The sequence below is a fragment of the Phasianus colchicus genome, chromosome 11 (assembly GCF_987193195.1).
Source record: "Phasianus colchicus chromosome 11, bPhaCol1.hap1.1, whole genome shotgun sequence".
Taxonomy (NCBI): Eukaryota; Metazoa; Chordata; class Aves; order Galliformes; family Phasianidae; genus Phasianus; species Phasianus colchicus.
This window is the reverse complement of record NC_143446.1, coordinates 16,766,988-16,774,311: the sequence shown is the minus strand read 5'-3', so window position 1 is coordinate 16,774,311 and position 7,324 is coordinate 16,766,988. Positions and strand designations below refer to the sequence as shown.

The window sequence follows — 7,324 nt, the reverse complement described above, 5'->3', positions numbered from 1 at the left end:
CAGGAACATCGGGCACTTGAACGTGTGCCACGAGAGCTACAAATCCTTGCAGAATTTTAATTGAAAAGAAAACCAACTCCCTTTACAGCAAGGGCACAGCAGCTGATTTGTATACCTTAGGGGTACATTTCGTAAGCAACGGGAGGTGATTTAGCTGCATGGCTCCCATTGTTGTTAATGGGAGCTGTACAGCTAAATGATGAAGCTGAAAATGAGAACTCCTTAATATTTCAGTTGACTTTAATTTTTATTTTTGAACTAACACTGTTAATTAGAGTGTATTTTGCTAAGGTACATCCGTAGTTATTTATGAGTTATCTTAAGAACCCATTCTACCAAACTGAAGCACAAACAAATATCTATCACACCAAAAAAATGCTTTACATTGCAAGTACACTTTTACCCATGGCAAAAAGGTCTTTTACTTAGTTCCTGCTACCTTTAAGGTTACTCGCTGAAGGCCAGTGCTAATACAGATTTGTCCTCAGCTGGCTACATCAGCCTGAAAATGAATATGGGCTCCTTGGGCACAAGTGATGGCAAGGGCACTGTTTCTTAATTTTTTAAATTATTTCAGAAAATCTACAAAAAAACATGCTGTCCTGGTTTAAATTTGTATACATGGGTGGAATTACATTAGCATTAGGAACTGATTTAGTTATTTATTCCAAACTGATAAATCAGTCCCCAAACTGTGCCAGAACCCATCTCCACAGAGCTCTCTGCATTGGGCATGTCGGCCTCCTCGCACCCATTTCACAGCCAGCTGCTCTGTGATATGCCATCACCCCCTCTTCCCTACATTACAACAGTGCCCTCAGATGACCATTTGCTTTCACAGATTTTAGTCCTTCCTCATCATCCTTCTGACACTTTTGTCCTCAGTTTGTTCCAACCTCTTTGCCCCCCTCTGATGTTGCATGCTTTCTCTCAAGCCACTCATTTGAAATCTCAGATGAATGAGATTTTCCTTCTTTCAGTTCTTTTCTGTCTCCTGTGGGCTAATCAATCCCTTCCTCTGCACACTTCAGGTTTATCTCCCTCATTTCTGCCAAGAACTTCAGTCCAATCAGAACTTCACTCCAGTTGTCCCGAGTTCTGGCTTTGCAGAGGGCTGGTGTTCTCACCTCCCACATCTGATGGTACATCAATATTGAGCTCAACAGGGCCATAGCCAGACTCTTTCCTCCTGAACCTTCCTCATGAGCACTCATCTCTGGAGCCAGAACACCAAACTCCCTCTGAACCAGGTTTTCATCCCTCTTCCTCTTTTACTACCTTAACTCTTACCAAATACCCAAGTTTTTGACATCCCACTCCAAACCCATTTTCTAATACTTCATACTCCCAAGATCACAAATCCCCAAGTACAAACAACCTTTCCCTCTCAAGCTCCAAATAAAAATGCAGGTAAGTGAGCAACCACCACAAAGCAGAGCAACGTGAAGATTTCATAGCAAGACTTTAGGCAATGGAGCACAAGTTGCATTCAGCTGAAATGTCAGATCTAAAAACCATCTCGGCGTGGTGCAAATGGCCTGGTTTTCTTTTTTTGATTCTTACTGCTTTAGTTTTGTTTATTCTTATGTAACCTGTCAGCAAAACTTATCCTGCTCCTGAAGTGTTTGTGGTACCCTGATATCGAGAAGGACAGCTTTGCTTCTGCTCCTGCCTGGTGCAGTTATCACATCAACCTTCATTTACCGGGCTGTAATCCTGTGGCTGTCTATGTGAGTGGCACTAGTCACATTCAATAACACTTTGCTTTTGCAGTTAGCCCTCGGTTCTGCACAGCCTTTACATACGTGTTTACTCGCCTCTGACTGCAGGGATTTAGGTGGGTGCCATTAAATCTGCACGTAATGTGTTTGTGCAGGAGGTGGGAAGGACTGGAGGAGACAGATGTGGGAATGGCTGTGGCCATAACCCATACTGAGGGCTACAAATCCTTGGAGAATATTAATTGAAAATCATAATGAATGTACAGCAGGTAGCTGGGACAATAAAGGTAAAGAAGAATCAGCTCAGCCAGGGGCCAGCGAATTGCACAGCTACCACTTTGGAAAATGGGGGTCATTGTAGGGTGGTTATGGGGTTGTGGGATTAAAGTGTCACAGGGCTTTGGCTGGGAGGCAAAACCACACTCAGAGGTGACTCACCACCTCTGCTTTTTCATCATCTAGTCTTTGTTTCTGAAGATAAAAGGGCTGTGGAGGGGATGGAAGGGTGGCCGTACACAGCAAGGGGTTTTGACATGATTCAGTGCTGTGGTTGACCTCAGGGTGCGTTCCTCCTACAAGCAAAATTGCAAAGTGGCCTCTTTACATAAAGCAATCTCAGAGCCCTCCCCATTGCACAATTCTTCTATCAGCTAGATCTACTGTCAGTTCTCCTATAGCCTGCCTTCCTTCGCTCCTGAGTTTTTTTTAGTAAAAGAAAACCAACGATCTTTATAAGCAGACATTGAGCACAACAGATACAAGACCTCCCCTACCCTTTTATGCACAGGTACACACTCTTTCCTGCAAAAACTCTTTTATTATTTGGGCACAATTTTATCTTTTGGGGCCGTTACTTCTGTCTCCTCTACGTTCTTCTATTTCTCAATAGAAATACATCACTTTTCCTTAAGACTGAACAGATTCATGAAATTCAAGCACTGTGAGATTTTCTGAATCGGAAACCATCACAATGTGGAGTAGAGGAAATTCCTCAGAAAGATGCCATGGCCTTTTTTCTCCCTTTCTGTTCAGCTTTCCCAATAAGGCAGATGAGACAGTTTTTGCTTAGAGCATCCATAGACAGCACCATGCTCCTCACCCCCTCCTGTCTCCCCGCCCCTGCCTGGCTGCTCTAAGCAAGGGCATACAAGTCACACTTCACAGGCCAGCAACATTTTACCTAACATTGCACTTCCAGCATCTTCTGTGCCTTCCTAAGGTGTCAGATCCCTGCTAGAAGTATTGGTAAACAAAGCTGAAGACAACTCCTACCTTTGCCTCAAGCACTGCACTGTGGATATTGTAACCATGAAGTGCGTGGCCCTAGGAGAGCTCTGATGCTCAGTAACCTACCCCACAGCACCAAGCTGTGCAGAGCAGTGGGAGCAGCAGCAATCAGCTGCTCCATGTGCACAGACTGCACCTCACTTTCTCTTTAACAGTGTCTAATTAAATTTCAGTCAACCTGACCAAAAAGAGTAGAGTGTGTCAGAAAGCAAGCATGCATGAGCATTAGCCACAGGTTGAGAAATACAGGGTAGCTGAGCAATCAGAAAACCCTTACATGCCAATTGATAGCAAACAAGTTTAATAATGATGCTTCAAATTACAGACCCTACTGATGACATCAAGGTGTTATTTTCCAACACAAAATTAATCCAAAAGCAGTCCAGTCAATATTTTCTCTATGCACACTATCCCAATGGATAGCACAGGGTTATGTTAATATTGCTTTTCAATAAAACAGATGCATGGATGAATTTAAAACGTGTCCCTTGCTAGCTTGCAAAGTCCCCTGGAAGTATATGCATACAAGAATGTATTCTTGATATGAATTTGTCTTTGATCAGAAATTTATGCAGGAAAACAATACTTCCTAAGTCTGACCATTGTATCAAATGACTGTGCCACTTGTACCCATTACTGCAGTGCAGTTCTGTCTCTGAATTACTGGACTAGCTTTTAATCAGTTTGATTATAACAAGTCATGTAACTTATGAACATAATGAGAAAGATTTTCATCACTGCTGTAGTGTTGTCAGTGTTATCCTGCTTCAGATGAATAATTCTAGTTTGGTGAAATACAAAGTTATATTTCTCCATGGAGCAAACTAAGGTGCCTGAAGTTACAGACAGGGTTTTTTGAGCACTTTCTGGTGTCTACCATCCTTTTAGACCTGATACCTCCAAAAACAGCATGAACCCATCTCACCTCCCTGCTGTCCCTAGGAGTGAAGGCACAACAAGGGCACGGAGCTCCCAGGCTCACAGCACATGGTGAGGCTGCATGCACCCTGCGGCCACCCACTGGGTAATGGCCAGGGCTGGGCCATTCAGGATGCAGCTCTGGGACCTGACACACTTATCACCACCACCAGAAGTGCCCATGGAGAGCAGTAAGTGTTATAGTGCAGCATAATCTACTCTTCACCTTGGCAAACATGGCAGGATCAGGCTGCCACTCTCAGATAATAACCTTTTCATGTATGCAGTTACAAGGCCTATTTATAGGGATTATTTTAGCTGCCATCTTTACACTTAAGAGGAAAGGACCGGTGCTTTGGACAGGTGGCAATTTTACACTACTCACCCACCTCCATATCCTTCTATTTGGGTGTGCGCTATGTCGTTACATTTCCATTTGGATGACTTTCATGTTCTTTAGATAGTGAATGTTCTTGGAAAAAAAAAAAAAATGATGGAGCAAAAGAAAAGGCTCAGGTAGACTCTGAAATGAAGCCAAAAGTTGGAATTATTTGACTAATGACCCACTCAGGCCTTGCTTGCCTGCTCCAGGAAATTTGGGAGAGGTGTTTATGATTAGCTGTTTGTGTACCCAGCTATGCAAAACTAGTAAAAACAAGACATATGAGAGAGAAGGAACATTGCCTGCTTTGACAACTGCTTTGCCATTGCTAAGGAAACTGCTCCCTTGGTAACCATGGTCAGTACATCTGCCTTATTTTATCACCAATCCTCACACAGACACCATCATGGAAAGAATATTAACAAAAAACACCAAACATTTCAGAAAAGGAAAAACTAACAGAAGCACAAGGTTTCTATTCATTTGTTTACTAAAAACTATAGTGAAGTTCTGCTTTGGTGTCAATTATGGGTTTGTTTTGCCTGCTTGGTATGTGCTCCTTAAATATTAGTTTATGTACAGAAACAATTTATTGTTTTGCCCTACTTTGTACTACTTTAAAATATGTTACTTCTTTTCTGTTAACAACCCTAATTTAACTAATGCAATTGGACTCCATACTAGGAAAGCCTGAAGGCTGAGAAAGCTTTTGCACCTGCCAAAATAAGAGTTTATGTTCTTTTGATCAGGAAAAAACTCTTTTAGTAACTAAAAAAAGGAAGTCTCTTTACTGAATAAAAATTGGAAGTCCTGATCCATTTCAGAGAGGCTTTTGGGTCAGGGCCTTACAGTATCAGTAAGAGCTTTCTTGACTAGCCTAGTCCTGCTTGAATCCAAGTATAGCAAGTATAAAAAACAGAACTGGAGGGAAACCTGTGGAGAAATCATGGAGAAATCAGTTTTTGCCCCTCTTCAGGAGAATCAGGATATCCACCCACATCTATCAATAAACCTGTCATAGAATATTGATGGAGATACTTCATCCAAAAGAATAATGGCTATGCCCTCAAAACCCACAAATCTAATGAAGGAAAAGAAGCACATCTGATGCAATAGATGTAAATATTTTAAATAGAGGTAAAGATTTTCATCCATAACATCAGGCACAAAGAACATCCTTTGGATCGTTTATCTCTTTTTAAAAATATTTGCTACCCTGCTATGATGGCAGCACTGGAGATTTCTAAATGACTTCCCGCAAATATTTTCTCATTCTTGTAAAGGTGGTCATGCATACATGGGGGAAACTGAGTGATGATGAAATATGAAATATTTGAAGCAAATATGAAAACATCTACTATCAAGGTGTGCCACAGTGACGTCATGATGCAAGGACTTCATGTCATACAACCACATAAAAGAACATTCCTACAAAAGTAACCATGATGACACCTTACCTGATGGGGCTGTGGTTCATGGATTTACTGTGACTGCACATACAGCCATGGAAACACCTGTTTGATAAGAGAAATAGTTGTATCAGTTCAAACCTAGCATCTCTTTAGCCTTGTGTCTGCTGTCTAATAGCAGGCAGCATAGCCCTGCAGAAGAGCACAGTTACAGTGGTACTTCTTTGTGTGCTCTTCCCACATCCCATTATTAGGAAAGGAAGAGATGTCTCTAGCAGAATGCACCAGGGATAATGGGAATTTCCAGGGATTTCAGCAACTGACTTTGATAGGCAGTGTTAAAAGTGCAGAGGCAGTAAAACATGGCCCCTCATGGTGGTGTGAGAAGGAAGGTATCCCACTGGGACTGTGTCACAAAATTTGTATTGGAGATCAAAGAGTTACTCACAGAAGCAACTCATGGCTTCTACTTTTCAAGTTACCTTACTGATGACATTGTGACATAGCAATGACTCAGCTTCAAGTGACATGAGCAATCCTGCATTCATTTCTATAACAAGACGCTATAGTTGTATCATCATCAAACCTTGCCTCCTCATCAACTATACATCCCTCCTTCATACCCACTCTTTTCAAAAACTTTGCACAATAAGAGCTATTCACACGAGCACTTGCATTCCAACTGCAAAAGTTCTACCAACGTAAACACTCTTTCACTGCTCTATCATCTATTCATTTTTTATGGATGATCTTCGCATTTACTTTATTTACCCAACCCATTCACTATAAACAACAGAGCAATTAGCACTCCAGTGATGTTGGGTTTAACTTTCTCCAGAAGGCAGAGACAGTTGTGACAGCAAGGTCTGACTGCTGCCTAGGGGACACAACACCAATGGGGACATTACAGTACACCAGTAAGGCAGTAACATCCACAGCTTCATCCCACAGTACCTGAGCAATGCAAGCAGGCAGTCCTGAAGATGGTAGACCAGGTGACAAGGCAATATCATGATGAGATCAAGTTGAGAAATCAGTCTGTGGGATAGAATCAGCAGGTCCTTAACCAAACTGCAGTCTAGCAGGCTGTAACACAGCTCAAGAAAGGAGATAAGGACCTCCTGCAGTGCTTAAATTGACTCCTGGGCCCATGGGTGTGGTTGGAAGACCAGGTGGGGCTGGCTAAGGCCATTAAGAGTAATTAATGCTGATAGGGTCCAAGCAAATACCACAATGGCAGGAGCTAAGCTAAAAAAAAAAAATAGATATTTACTAAACACTGCGAAAGCCTAAATGGCCTGGTTAAATACTAAACAAATTCTATTTTTTCAACTATTTTAGAAAACAAGGCCATGGTACTACTGTAAAGATAGCATGTTTTTTTTTTTCTTTTCCCTTATGTTAAAAAAAAAAAAAGAAACATTTCAAAGAAAAAATTGAAAAGTAATTACCAGTAAATACTATGAAGGGCCACATACATGAATACAACTCAGATCTTATAGAAGACCATGCTTATTCCTAGTCTGTCTCCACAGTTTACCATATGCATAAGGCCTTTCAACTTTGGATCCAGGCAGTGTAACTCAGATAAGCAAAACACTTAGTGT

General features: G+C 41.6%; 1 long non-coding RNA gene across 1 annotated transcript in view; it reads right to left on the bottom strand.

The window, feature by feature from the left end:
- LOC149916463 (uncharacterized) overlaps window positions 1-6,949 on the bottom strand; it is a 45,316-nt gene extending 38,367 nt beyond the window's left edge. The window contains exons 1-2 of the long non-coding RNA XR_016469934.1: window positions 6,672-6,949; window positions 5,766-5,822 (exon numbers count right to left, since the gene is read on the bottom strand). This is a non-coding gene — a long non-coding RNA (uncharacterized LOC149916463). The remainder of the gene's footprint in view (window positions 1-5,765; window positions 5,823-6,671) is intronic.
- Between the last annotated feature and the right edge of the window lie 375 nt (window positions 6,950-7,324).